The following is a 15,110-nucleotide window of genomic DNA, read 5'->3' as shown; positions in this document are numbered from 1 at the left end:
ACTTGCAGCTTTGGAGGATATGACTGAAAATAAGGTTGGTTTTCATATGCTGGAGGAAAAAAAGGAAAGTCTTTTTTCCTCCTGCAATTTTTTTTTGCTTACCCATATATTAGAAGAAGGTTGTTTTTAAGGACTTTAAAGAATGTGTTGGGGAAATAAAACCATCTTCACTGAGTCAGTTATGCAATAGAAGCTGAGAGCTAATACTTGCTTTATTTTGAATTGTGAGAATATATTTAATATTCACTATGTTGATGTATAAAAGCTTTATTGATAAGCACATCACAAAACTATCAGTTTTAGCAGATTTTCTTAAAGCTGCTGTGTTTAAAGGATTTGTGTGTTCTCTTAAGTATAAATATGTCTACATGATCATCAATTTGACAATATGAGGTTTTTTTGAAGCCAAATGCATAAATGTTGGCAGGATTTGGACTTCAGTTAATGTGTCAGATAATGCTAAAACTTGAATTCTGCCACAAATTTTGACTAGCCATGTATTGTTTTAGAAACACTACAGTTGTTTACTAGTTTTTAGCTTTTCCTAATTTAAATGGAAATTATATTTAAGGATACAGTATTAAACTATCTGTGTTGACCTGTGCTGTACATCTTCTGTATGCACATTTAAATTCTTGCTGTTCAGGTAAATTTTCTTAAATGAGAAGATCAACTTTTGAGGCACTATACAGAGACCTGTAGGAATGGGGCAAGCTGGAAGTGGTATAAATGGGTTTTGTTTTGCTCTTAGAACTAGTAGTTACTGCATACCTAATGAAGTTCAGCTTCAATTTAGAGACTGCAAAAATTGATTACTCTTTTCCCCAGGAAGAGTTAACTACAGGAACTGCAATATAAATTGAATCTATAAATGTAACATTTTGTTAGATAATATTGGAGAACCAAAAAAATGATAATAACCTGATTTTTAAGGAAGAAAAGTTCTTACCTTGCTACAGTTTCTCTGTAGTAATTTTATTGCTGAACCCACAATTAGCCTTTTCTTACAGTTGTACATTGATTGCAATTTATTGTTTTGGAGGATTCCCCCAGAAGTCAGCACTGAGGTCTTCCTACCTTTTTGTAACCTGGTTATTTCATTGTTTCATCTCTTAACACAAAATAGACCAAAGAATCTATTGTGGCACTTCAGGAGGTCTATCTGGATTAATTTCTACTGGCTGATCAAACACGAGTCCTTTTACTTTCTATCAGTGGGATGTATACACAGACTAGTGCTGCAGTCTAGGAAAGTAAATTTGTGATTGAGTAACTCTTGTGCCAAAAAGGAACATTATTCCTCTCTTGAGCCAGGTTGGATTGTTGAATTTGACTGCAACTGAAAGAGCTCAATGCAATGGCCCATTCCTAGCACCAAGCATTTATTTACTGTTTTATACTGTTTTCAGGTCTACCCTTTTTAGGCAGGTGAACATGAGCAAATGAGGATGAGGAAGAAGTCTGATAGCTTCCATTAATCATGCTTCTTGGAACTGCAGAGGTGGTTGCAGATTTGTTCTTTGCCTGCAAACAGTGTTAATAAAGAGAATTGTGGACACAGGACAGAATTCCTCCTGCTGTTAGAAAGCTGGTGTATTGGTTTGATGACACCTACACAGCTCATTGCTGTGCACTGGCAGTTTCTTTGGCTTTGCCACAGTGCATACGGTGCCTTCTGAGCCTTGGCAGGAGCCTGGGCTTCCCCTAGGAGTTGGCTTTGAGCAAGGTTTGGAATCGGCTGAGGAAGAAAATGTTGGCTTATGTAAATACCTTCTTGTGGGCCAGTATGTCCTTCTGTCACTACAGCATGAGCAGAGCAAGTAGGAGGTAGTAATTGCTTCTCAGCTGTAGTTATTACTTGGCCTTTTATCCCTGGTAGCACTCTGTGGCTCACAAATTGATTTAGGTTTCCATTAAGAAGGCCTGTTATGCTATTTCCAATGTTTTAATATGTGCTATGCAGCCTCCCAGTTCCTGTGTTCCTAGGTGCTGGTAGGAATGAGTTCTGGAAGCATACTATGGAGTCTGCACCCATGGATCGTGTGAAGGTAATCATAATTACAGGTGGGCAGGAAATCTTGCTGGGCTTCTTTCTGTAATGTAAATGGATGCTATAAACTCTAAAATAGTTAAAGAATACAGATGCATGTGAATTGCTGATGGAATTTGGGGAAATACTGAAAAACTGGTTAAATAGCAGAAGAACTGCATTGTGTCTTGGAGCTGGAACTGAAGGCAGCTTAACTAACTCCTGAGGGACTGATGCTGCTCTGCAATGGTAACTACACCGATAGAACTCCTGACTGCAGAAGTATTTTTGTACAGGCTGGCACAAGGTGTAAAGATGTGTTATTATTACTGAGGAAAGAAAGTTAACTTTTATTATTAGCTACATACCTGATTAAAAGCTGTGCTTGTGTTTTGACTTCCTCTAGAGCTGGTCTAGCATCTTCCTCTTCATTTTCTCCTCAGCCTTATGTCTTGTCTTTTCTCAGTTTTTTCCTTCGTATTCCAGGTGTTCTATTGCCATGTCTCCCAGGTGCTGGCATTCCTCCTCTAACTACATTGCTCCTTCTTTCTGCATTTTTGTGCCTCTTAGAAACACCGCAAACAACTCTTAGCTGCTTACATACTCTCTATTTTTCCATCAGTTTCAGATAAAAATAAAATACTGTTATAGTATTGACATTTCAAGTATTTACTATTGTTTCACATGACTTTTTCTTAAATTGTAATTGGATTTTTTTAAGATCTGCTTGGCACCTAGGTTTTCAAGAAGTTTCAAGTTTCTCTGCAACTATTTGTTAGAAATAGAATATCTTTTTTTAACTGTGTGGATACTGGGAGTTGGGTTTTCGGAGAAGAGATGTAATGGAAGCATCACGAAATGATGAGATGTAGCACAAACATTGTTATTGCTAGCATCTTCATGGTTGCACCATAGCTAGGCTGTGGAATTTCTCCTTTTTTCAGGCTGCAGGAACTGTGGCAGTGAGGACTATTGTTACCATACCTGTTTAACTGAGGAGCAGCTGAGGTACTGTAAGTGTGGGACTTAGTGTCATGTGAATCTCAAGGCAGACACATGCAGGCTGTCTATGTCTTTACCAGAAATCATCCATTCTGAAGAATTATCTGCAACTAAAGTAAGCATTAGCCTTTCTATAGACCATCTGCTGCTCCATGTTCCTCTAACTGTTGCTTCTTCTGGAACTGCAGAAGCTTCCTGTGATAATCCTGCTGCTGCCAAATACGTTCTTGTGCTGTTTTCTCTAATTATGACTTCTTTGCTGCCACCTCCTCCTCATGGCACCTCCACTCTTCTTTTAGTTTCTGTTTCTGTAAACTAAAACGTAAATGATTATTAATTGCTATAGCAACCTTGGGTTTGCTGAGCATTCTTGCCAGAAGAGCAGATGCTGGCCCAAGGAGCTAAGCAGATTGCCAAAGTGAAGGGGAGAGAACTGAGAATAAAGAGAGAATGGGTGCTGCTTAGTGATATTTAGCATATGTCTGGTTGGTTCTGCAAATAAATATTAAAGAAAAATATTGTCTACTTTCTTTCATGCTATCTGTAAGGGGGCTAAAGCCTGAATTATATCTTTCACGTATGTGCCTTTGAGAAGGACATAAGAAATACGGATACAGGTACATGGCTTACATGAAACAAAGGTGTGGAGGCAAGGGATAGAGGAGAGCACTGGAACAGATAGGAAAGTTCAGAGAGTAGGAGCTGGAAGAAAAAATTGGAATGCATATTTGTGTAACAAGAACACAAACCCCGAATGAGAAGCCAGGCTATACAACAAACAAGGAGGCAGTGGAATGCCTTGGCTGAGATTTAGATGTAAACAGAATGGCAGTAAAATGGGCTATTTTTCCAAGAGGTTCCACTGAGAGTAAAGAGAATAAAAGAAAAGGAGGTTCATGAAGCAAAGAAATATTCTCCCTATTTTGTGAATAGGAAGTTAAGAAAAAAATCAAAAAACGGTCATCTGCTTCACTGAATGATGGTCAGGATGTTTTCCAGGCATCTTGGTGTTCTCAGTCCAGCAGTTTGACTTAAATACCTATTTGCTTTTCCTGAAAGAAAGTTAAGCAGGGTATGGCACTAATTTCGAAAAATGTTTTGTAAGTCAGATTTGTCATGTCTTTTCAACCATCTGCTTAAAACATGCTACTTCTACTAATCAGGTTCTTGGGGATGCCTGTTTTCCTGGGTGTGTTCCAGCCTGTTCAGCCATTTCTAGGTAGGCTGCAGCTCCTCGAGACCACCCGAGGAGGTCGCTGTTCTCCCCGGGAAATGCCGCTCCAATGAAAAATTATCACATGGAAGCGAAGCAACGAGATGGTGTCAAATTTATTATTTTGTGTAAGCAGAGCATTTCAAAGGGTGAATAGAAATGTGATAATTATATTGCACCAGAGCTTTATGGTTTGTGGTGCAATATACTTACAGGTTTCCCGGAGCTTTGCCCCAAGTATTTGGTGGGAGGGTTTTTTGTGGGGTTTGTTTTGTTTTTTTTTTTTTCCCCCTAAAGCTATATCAGCAGTAGTAAAGAGCAAAAGTGCTATTAATGCTTTTTTTTTTTTTTTTGTATTATCAAATGCTTGTATAGTTAAGGGATAATCTACATTGTTATGAGATCTTTATAACCAAGTAGTTATAACCATGCTGAGGTTTCTGTCAGGGAAAATGCTCAGTAAGGGATTTAGTGCTTTATGAAAAGTGGGGAATATCATCTTCATGAACTCACTGTAAGCTAGGTGCAATTGGTTGAAAACCTGAATTTGTTTAATGACTTTGAATCACTGTTGATACTGATTTTTTTTTCATATTGACAGACACTTGGAAAAATCAGAATTTAGATGAAAGTATTAGAAAAAATGAAGTTAAGTTGGTAGACATACACACAATACTAAACTTAGGAAAAATCTAGTATGCTGCTATGCACCTATTTCAGATTAAAAGATCTGTGATGTTATACTTTAGTTTAGAATTTGCCTGGCAGTGCTGGATCAGTTTGCTGGCTCCTTCACACGCTGTGTTGTTAGTCTTCTGTTATACTAGAAGATGCTTTGTTGTTATTTATGTTTCTTCATGCTGGAACATTGATAGGTTTGGATGCATGTGCATGGCCTGCAAAAGAAAAGCAAAGACTACAATAGTTCTGTCATGATTCCATTCAAATATTTCCTTCTCAAATGAGAACATTATCTTTACTAACCACATCTCTTCCATCTCCTCTGTTGTTCCTTTTCCAGATCTGCCTTCACTTTTTCCATTTGTTCCTACTTCTCTTTCCTTTTCCGCTCTTGTTCCTCTTCCTCCTCTTCACTTCTAATGTCACCTTTCTGCCTTTTCTGTTCTCTTTCCTGTGCAGATTTCTCATTTTGGCATTTTTCAGGAGGAATCAGAACAGGAATATAATTAATAATGAACTTAAAGTTGACATTCAGTGAATGATTATTATTAACTGAGATTTAACATTTTTGAAACATGTATGCTTTATGTACTTATTAAATTTTGTGGGGCTTTTCCTCTTGCTGTAGCCAACGATGCCTGTTTTCTCTATTTAATGTTTTACTATTTTTTCTTCCACTAGATACTTGCCTTTGTGATACTTGATTACTTACATTGATTTCCTAGTATTTAGTGTCCAAATATGTTGCTTCTTAAGCTGTATTCTTGAACCTCTGCCAAGTTTGTGTTTTTCCCTGTATTCTTTCTAAATGTTTTTAAAGCTGTAACAGATGAGTGGGCAGACACAGGGGTTTCAGTCACAGAAAAGAGGATGCTGAGGAAACAGGTATGGTCTAAAAAAATCATAAAACTCTGGTAGCTGAACAGTCAGCTACAGAATGATCACAGAGGTGAAACGGGAAGGCTTCGGACAGACCGTATTTCTCCAGTTATAAACCAGAACTGAGGGAAATGCCATATCTGCCTGCGTGGATGATATGCAGATAAATAAAAAACCAATACAAAGCCTGTTGCTAGTGAGGGTGAATGAGTGTGGGGGTGACTTGAGATTGGCTACACCTGTGCTTGGGGTGAAAAACGAGCTGGGGCTGCTGGAGAGCTCAGTCTGGCGTGGGGCAGCCCCGGGTCAGGTCCCGTGCGGAGGAGTGCCGCCCTGGGAGGCTGTGGGACCAGCCCCGGGCCGGGAGAGAGCCCCTCGTGCTGCCCCTCTGAGGGGGAGCCTCGGGACGGGGTGTGCTGTGAGGGAGCTGAGGGCTGGGGAAGTACCTGCGAGGCGAAGGAGCCCGGCTCTCCCTCCGTGCCGGGCAAGGCGCCCTGAGGGGGCACCAGCCGTGCTGTGGTGGTGCAGGCCGGCGGCAGAGCTGCCCTGCTGCAGTGGCCGTAGCCAGAAAGGACACACTGGGTAAGTCTTTGCTGTCTTTTATATCCTCACTGCATGGGAGTTTCTTCAGCATATGTCCCTGCCCACACAGCAAGCCCCGTTCCTCCTGTCCAGGCTCACTGCTCCCGCCCGAGGCCGTGTGGGAGGTGATGGCTGCCGTGGCTGTGGGAGGCAATTGGCCTGAGCCGGGGAGGACTGGAATGCCATGGATACTGTGGTGATTGTTCCTTCAGAGTACAAATGTTTCTGTCTAGAGGTAAATCTGGTCTTTCTGTCAATGTGTTTATGTTTATGTTATATTTTTGTGGTGCGGGAAAGTGTCAGAACAAACTATAAATAGAATCAAAGTGCTGTGTTTCATGTAAATCTCATTCTAGGTCCAGGAATTTTCTCTATGATGTAACTTAAAATCAAAACTCATTCTTGGTCTTTCTGCCCCTCTTCTGTTTCCTGCTCCCCTTAAATTAATCGAAGATACCAAGAATCTTACTTTGAATCTTCATTTGTTATGGTCAGAAAAGGTGCATCAAACGTGTCATCAGGACTGTAGTGAACTTCAGACAGAAAAACTGGGGGGGAAATATTAAGGCTTTGGTGCAGGCAACTGTTAACATATTACAGATTATCTTGTCCTAATCAACAGTACTGCTGCCTTGACCACTCTCCTGAAGGCTGATGCTCTTGGCTGGATGGATTAAATGCTCACAATCAACTTAACCTCTGTGTGGATGAATGGTAGAAGGCCATGATATCCAGCAGAGAGAAGCTGTGATGTGATACAGGTGAGTTATGAGCTTCCTGCTGCCTCTGACCTGCTGGTTAACTTTGTGCAAGCTTTCTCTGTCTCTGACAGTCTGCTGCCTGCAGTGCAAGGCCCAACAAAATCCAGCTTTTGGTTTCCAGGTATGACCCTAATGCAAACAGACATGCCTAAGTAACCTCAAACCACATTTATTGTAAGTGCATGCTCTAGTACACATACTTGGGATTTTCCACTTAACAGGTGAGGTCTAGAAAGGAAAAAAAAAAAAAATCTAGCTGCTGTGTCTGCTTGTTAATACAATTTGTAATCCTTGACTTTTGATACAAAATAAAAGGAAAAAAAAACCCTTTCACTTACTGTAAATGCAGTTAAAATAATTTTGACTGTTAGTGATGCTTGATCTATCTTGTTTGAGGCTTAATAATAAAGAAATTAGTTTTAATAACAGATATTACCACTCAAAGCTACAAAATAATTGCTAAATACAAGAATTTTCCATGGTCTTCTACCTTGAAAGCAACTACCAAGCAAAAGCACAGGAATCAAGTTGGCTGGACTCTCCCCTTCAAGCTGTTTTGAAGAAATTGTCTATGACATATTAATCCTTCATCTCCTTGTGATCTCTGCCACTGAGATAACTAAAGGTGCATACAGTAATCTTCAGCAAGATACAGAGATCTGTTTCTTGTTAACCTTGCTGTAAGTACTTATGATGTATGGCCATAGAGGGGTATTGATCCATCTCCTTGCAAGCAGCAAATGCCAGAATGTTGTGCTGATTTGTTAGTTACATCACAAGAGTTTTTGATGTGAAATATTCATGTCTCTTCAGGATTTGCACACTAGGACTTTACCACAACTGCTGCAGTCCACTGTTGTACAAGCACTCCAAATGAAATGTATTCCTATGCTAGCGGAACTAAAATTTCTGCATGAAAATTTACCTGAGACATTAAGAGAACTTCAAGGTGCTCTGTTCTCTCTGACGGTGAATTGCTGAGGAAAAGATTAAAAAAACCTATTTTCTTATACAAATTACAGTTTAGGATTTATGCTCCAGGCTAAACCCACGTCTACTGATTTGTGTAAAGAACTGCTGTTTGCTCTTTGCGGGTTGTTGGGTTTTGTTTTGGCTGTTATTTATAAAACTGCTGCTGCAGTTCTTTCTAATACCAGGGTGCACGGTGCACCGAGACCCTCCTGTTTCACTGCACCCTAAAACAAGTTGTTGGACCAGTGAGGGAGAATAGATGGCATTTCAGAATATACTTTGAGGCAGAGCTTGTCCTCTGCTACTCCAGCTGTACTTTTTCAGTGCTGCTGGTCCTAGGGAGGGGTTATAAGGAAGAATGGTGTTCTACCATTAATCAGTAGTGTCTGGTCTTACATGTAGACAGACAAACATTACTTAACAGGTGACTATATACAATTTCTGCAAATGAGTGATTGTTTTGCTATCTTAACTTTATCCTGATGGTGCAAAGCAGATGGAATCTGTACCACAAGCCAGACAGCACTTAGTTTGTTGTAATCAGTGTCTGAACCGTGACTGAAAGCAGTCTGTAACAGAAATATATAGTCAGACATTACAGGGAAAGGAAGCAGGAAATTTTGCTGCCATAGAACTTAGAAGATCAGAGCTGCTGCCAGCCGGGGTTTTTTTCCCCTGCTCTTTGTTTGTTGGGAAGTCTCTTAGCTTGCATACTGCTTTCAGAGTTACTTGTTTTTATGCACATTTCTCCTGCGTATTAACAAGCAAAATTTAGACTTGATTCCGCTTAAAAAAAAAAAAAAGCTTCAGAAGGTGCAGAAAAACTTCAGGTTTGGTTTCACTCCTGCCCTAAACCTCTCACCCTGTTTTGCACAACTGTAAGCCCTGAAGCTCTTCAGAATAATTTGTCAGTACCACGTAATTAACAACTGTGTAATTGTAATGACTCTAGCAGGTGGCTGCTACACTCTTTTTGAACATCACTTTTCTCCTCATTACTGAGGAAAGCAAATCCCATTCTCTCTTTTGGTGCAAAGAAGATCTAAAGACTTATTTGCAGGTGTTTTGCATATTTTAAAATGGCGAATATTTTAATAATTAGCTTCATTTATGTAATACATATCCAAAGATCTTGAAATATTTTAGAAACTCATAGTGAGATTTTATTTTTAGTTTAGGAGTGATGTGAATACATCACTTCCAGTGACTTCAGCAGCAGCAAAAGCTCAGTTTTTCTGAAGATTGGGCTACAAATACTGACATTTCACATTTTAATTAATAAGTTCTGTATTAATCTTCTATGATGTCCTGTTTGGTTTGTATTTCCTGAATATGGCTGTAAGAGACATATTCGTAAATCAATAGCATAATTAAAAGAAAAGTGAAAGGCTTTATTTTGCTTACCCAGAGATGGCTCTGGGGAGACCTTACAGCAGTAAGGTCTGCCAGTACCTAAAGGGGGCCTACAAGAGAGCTGGAAAGGGACTTTTTACAGGGCATGTAGTGACAGGGTAAGGGGGAATGGCTTTAAACTGAAAGAGGGTAGGTTTAGATTTGATATTGGGAAGAAATTCTTTGCTGTGAGGGTGGAGAGGTACTGAAACAGATTGCCAGAGAAGTTATGGATGCCTCGTCCCTGGAAGTGTTCAGGGTCAGGTTGGAGACTCTGAGTAACCTGATCTCATGGAAGGGGTACCTGTCATGAGGGGGGTTGGAACTAGATAATCTTTAAGGTCCCTTCCAAACCAAGTCATTCCATGATTCTTGTTTTAGGATAAATTGGTTTAGAGCAGGCAGTTGATTCTGAGAGGTGTGAGCTGAATGTAAGGATTTTATATGAAGAGTCAGCATTCTCATGGTGTGTAGATGTGGTGCTTACAGACACGGTTTAGTGCTAGTGTTAGGTTAATGGTTGCATTCAGTGATCTTAAGGGTCTTTTCCAACCTAAAAAAAATTCAATTTTTCTATAGTGCATTGCTCTTTTTGCCACAATACTGGACGGGGGGGGGAAAAAGAAGGCAGGTGCTCATTCTGAGCATGGAATGTAATACTTTTGGCTTAACACAAGTTCTGTACAAAACAGTTTACTGGGGTGCAAAAAAAAAAAAAAATTCTTAATCCTAGTTAAATCTTATAGATTCTGCTCTGAGGTCATTTGATATAAATTCCACTGAAGGCCTTCTCCTTGGGCATCTACTATAAGTAAATGCTGAGGGGTTTGTCCAGGGCTATACAGAGTTGTAGAGAATAATCTGTTAAGTGTGTGTCTTCTCCCTGTGTTTCCCCAGTCCCTGGTGCTTATCATCAGGTCATCACTGTGCAGAAAAGTCACAAGCCTGACTTAACTGGCTGCTTAGGACTAATTAATGGTTGTCTTGTGTCATCCAAGTAGCACACAGCCTGCCTATCCCGTGAAGTTTTCAGCGGTGTCACCGTGTAGCTTTTTCCTGGTGTACATTTTATGTATAGCTCATTAGTTTTCCTCCAGAGTCTGTCTAGACTGGAGTGTGTGGTTATGTGTTTAACTTGCAAGAATTGATTTACACCTGATTGAGCAGTAACTTCTTGTAGCCTTTTATTTTTTTCTCAGTGGTAGTTTGAGGAGATCTCATCACAGCACCCCAGAAAGGGATTAGATACCGTAGCAGTCAAATGTTTTAATTTGAGGGTTCTGACAGGGGATCCATCTCTGACTTTATAAATAGGAGGCAATGACTGTCCCTTCTCACTATGAATATATGCCTAGAGGCATTGATTGCTGAGAATTTCCACTCAGATGCTACACTGTGATAAACAATAATGTGTCTAAAATGCCTGACTAAAATAGAAGCAAAGGAAGTAAAAACAAGTCTGAGTCTTGTTTTCAGAAATGAACTTTACGTACAAACAACAGGTTTTTACATAGTAAACTTGTATCTTTTTAGTGAAATCTGCTGTATGGTCAAAGAAGGTTTCCAGTTGTGTAATACTGAACTCAGCTTTTCCATCCATTTGCTTCTTGTCTGGATGTATAAAAATGAAGATCAACTCTTGGTCAGGTTCGGCCACAGCTACACTGTAGTTGTGGTTCAATGTCATTGGTCATAGTAAATAAGTAGCCAAACCACAGGATGAGAGAATAGCTCTAGTTCCGAATTTAATGTTGGAAAAAGCCCCCAGAATTAGTGATTACGTTTAATTCTCCCACCCCAAGAGAAATTTGGAACTTGGTATTGCAGTATCTTCTGGCTTCAGTTATGGATTTTTGATAGTCCCATCAAATGTAATTTTTCCTCAATGTATAGTGTGGTTAAAAGAATGATTTGCTATGTCTCCATAAGGATTAAATAAGAAGAACTAGGGTTTATGTGCTCAAATTAGTTGGGCATGGAGGGACAAAGCAAAAAAAAAAATCAAAAAAAAATTCCAAAATTAGGTTTAAGGTTAAAGACTTACTAAAGGCAAAAGTGACAATAGCAGGGCTGTGGTGGGATTTACCCCCCTTTTTGGTGCTTTAAGGTAATACTTTAGAATTGAAGATTTGAGGTTCAGGTGTATTTCCAAATCTCTGAACCAGTATTGAGCCTTTAAATGATATGATAGGTAAAAGGTCTCCTGAAATATTATATCAGGCAGCAGTAGTAAAGGGGTTTGTTTTTTATTTAAAATCCAAGTTTGCAGGTGGCCTATGAGCCAGATTAAAGCTGCTGAATCAACACTGGTGATGTCAATTATCAGAACTCAACTATTGGGTAAATTAACATTGAAAAGCCAAAGGGGTCTATAAACAGCAATCTGCCTCTTCCTGTCAAAGCCCCAGGAGCCAGTTTTCCTGCCAACATCAGCTGAAAGTGTGAGAGATTAAACTGTAGAAGCAAGTGATTCTTTAGCAGTAGAAGATTGTCTTCTCAATCTATATTTAAGGACAGCACTTGGGAAACACCTACTAAAAGAATGAACTTGAATTCTGGAGAGGAAGGAGCAGGATTTTCCCTGAGAGAAGTAAGCCATTCTGCTGGGGGTATTCAGTGCTTTTCCCTGCAGAGCTGGGCTGTGGTACAGGGTGTCGAGGCACCAGCAGAGAGAGCTGTTGGTTCAAGGATGTGTGGAAAGCTGTACAGACGGTGCAACTTGCTGGCAGGGCATGAACTTGAAGCGTGTTACTGTAAAAGCTCACATAGATTTTTAAAGAGATAAAAGAACTCTTGTAGAGAAGGATCTTCACTTTCTAAAGACCCTCCCTCCTCTCCCCACAGTGTCTGGACAAAGTTGCACAAGGATCACTTAGCAGTTAAAGGCCTCTGCTCTTTTATACTACCTGCAATGTGTAGGCTTTAATGGCTTACCTATGATATGTGCAGAGCTTGTCTCAAATGAACTTATGCAGTGGGGGCAATCTCGTGGGATGTTGATCAGGAGAGGGAAGAGAAAGATATGAATTTCAATTAAATATGTAGTTATGAGTACTGGAACTGATGTTACATTTAATTTGATCCCCACGACATTTGACAACATGAAGTGTTCTTCCCTAAGCTGTCAGTTGCTGTTGAGACTACATCGTTTTCAACAGTGCTAACAATGTTGTATCCTTAGCATGGGGGAGTTGCTCTCATCCAGCTCTGAGCTTCCTTCTCAAGGTGTGCACCACTCCTATTTTGGCATAAGACTGATACTGCAAGCCCAAGGAAGAACACAGCATTCCCAGCTGTTCTGTTACCTGTGACCATTTGCAAAGCTGAAATGGGTCTATTTACTTTTGCTGAGGTGTGTGTAGTTGCTTGGCAGCTTCTTGGCCCATGAGCAAAACCCTGTAAAATTCGGAGCTTGAACAAATCTCAATGGAAGGCTTGACTGAAGCTGCAACTTCTCACCTTGCTGCATGCTGGAAGCTTCCTGAATTCCTGATGTTGTGTTCTTAGTTGGCAGAGGATCTCTTACCTTGCCAAGCCTTTTTTAGTGTGGGGGTGATGAAATCTGAAACCGGGCAAGTTTAGCGTGGTTCTGAATTTCATCACAAATCACATCTCACACTTCTCATTTCTTGCCTGGGGGAGAAAAACTCCAGTATCTTTCTGTCTCCAGAGTGGAGGCAACGCCTGCATAATTCCTCTATGCTGGCTGATTGTATTGACTTAATGGTAATTGAGGAAAGAATCAGATATCAGCTTGTGTGTGATACTGGCATGTAGAGCCCTGTGCAACCAAAGGCTGGCCCTGATGAGACAGCAAGAAGGAAGCAGTGATGGCAGCATGAAAAACAGAGTTTTGCTGACATATCTTACAATTGTCACTAAAGGCTGAAGTGCAGATGGAAGAGCAAGGAAACTACCTGTTGCTAAACAGAGTTCCTTCTTTAAGTCTGGCATACTGACTTCAGGAGAACAACTTCAGAAGCTCTGAAGCCTTTCGTGAATTGTCACTAATATTTTAGCAGGTTTATTTCTTATTATTTTATATTATCATAAGTGACTTTGCTGCAGAGCTGACCAGCTGCAGAAAGCATCAGAAACAATCAGGATTTTTTTACATTTGCATGTATACTTGCAGCTCTTTTTGGTCTTAGGGGCCATGTTATTTCTGCTGCCTTACTGTCCCCATCTCCCTTGCTAGAAAAACGCAGTTCAAGTCTTTTTATAGTATTTACTGCCAGTTCCACCAGCCCACACTGCTGCTTCTGTGGTCTCATGTGGTCATCCACTGTGCCTTCACGTGGTGCAGAGTAGTCTGTGGTACTGGTAGGCATGATTCCAACACAGACTGTAAATCTGCTATAAGGTACTGGGGGTATGTACCTTAACTAACATCTTCCTTTTTCTTCTCCCTGGCAGCTGGACTGATTTCAAGAGAACTAGTACTGTGAAAATTTCTGTGCTCAGCTGGCAAATGTGTAGTTGGGAGGGGAAAGTCTTCAGTTGTCTTACACCGTTTCTGCAACAGTGAATAATGGGAAACAGTCATGGAATTACAATGAGAGACTTCTCTTAAGTTATCTCAGATCAGTGGATTTCTGAAGGATCCCACAAACCCAGGATAGCCTATAATGAAAACTGTTCATTTACATTACTGAGATCCTGCAATATTTTTGGTATGTTGGGGGTGCCCCTTGTCTTTCTCACCTCTTTTTATATCCTTTAAATGCTTTTCACCTTTGTATGACCTTAATGATTTGAGATTTCAAATCTTCAGCAACTTCAGGTCCTTACCACAGTATCTGCACTGCAGGAAGTAATACTTTGCCTTGAAAGATCTAGGGACTTTTTTGGAAGGTTGTTGTAAGGAGAAGAAAAGGAAAAGAAACTAATGTAAAAATGAGTTCTGTGGAAACAGCTCTAGAGGGAGTTTTCAGGGCTGGGATGTACAGTCGTTATGGGCTTACTAACAAGAAATTCTGTATGTGTGGAGTTCAGAAAAGAGAAATCAACTATGAGATGAAACTCATGCTGTGTGAAAAGGTGTGCTTTAGGAACTTCCCTGGTGTGAGCAATGGGTAGCCAGGAGAGTTAAGAGCTTTAGCTAACAAATGCTGGAGAATAACAGATAAGAGAATGAAACTCCCTCACTAATGCACTGGACTGTTTTCTTTAGTGTTCAAAACAGCAGGAGAGAACTGGTATTGCTCGGTGTTAGTAGTTCTGCCCTGATACACACATGAAGGTTTTGTACACGTAAAGTACAAAAGGGAATGTGTGACTCTCTTCCATCAGTTTCCTTTGGTGAACTTCTCTCTAATCTGTTCCTTCTCTCTTCTCTTGCACTTCCATATGCCTGAAGCTGGGCCTGAGTTACCAAATGCTGCATCAGTGCCAGCGTGGCTTTCTGTATGTGATCTGATGGTGGGAAGAGACTGAGCCTGCAGTGACCAAGCATCAGCAACTGAAAACAAGATGTTTGTTTTACCCCACATCTTTACTTAAATCAGTTGTACGGCAAGGCTGAGGGGAACCTCAGTGTCACATGAAGGTCACTGTTGCATAACTTTAAGCATCTGAGCAGCATTTCCTCCTCATCTGT

General features: G+C 40.3%; 2 long non-coding RNA genes across 2 annotated transcripts in view; one reads left to right on the top strand and one right to left on the bottom strand.

The window, feature by feature from the left end:
- Window positions 1-3,243: 3,243 nt before the first annotated feature.
- On the bottom strand, window positions 3,244-5,361 carry LOC108507190. The gene is made up of 3 exons (XR_001878026.1): window positions 5,229-5,361; window positions 4,956-5,140; window positions 3,244-3,346 (listed from the first exon to the last, which is right to left on the bottom strand). It is a non-coding gene; the product is annotated as an uncharacterized LOC108507190 (long non-coding RNA).
- The window catches only part of LOC108507178, a 162,297-nt gene continuing 152,548 nt past the window's right edge, over window positions 5,362-15,110 (top strand). The window contains exons 1-2 of the long non-coding RNA XR_001878021.1: window positions 5,362-6,386; window positions 7,009-7,147. This is a non-coding gene — a long non-coding RNA (uncharacterized LOC108507178). The remainder of the gene's footprint in view (window positions 6,387-7,008; window positions 7,148-15,110) is intronic.

Source organism: Lepidothrix coronata, unplaced genomic scaffold (assembly GCF_001604755.1).
Source record: "Lepidothrix coronata isolate B3197 unplaced genomic scaffold, Lepidothrix_coronata-1.0 Scaffold7, whole genome shotgun sequence".
NCBI classification, from domain to species: Eukaryota; Metazoa; Chordata; class Aves; order Passeriformes; family Pipridae; genus Lepidothrix; species Lepidothrix coronata.
The sequence above is the reverse complement of the archived record's forward strand: the minus strand, read 5'-3'. Positions and strand labels throughout refer to the sequence as shown.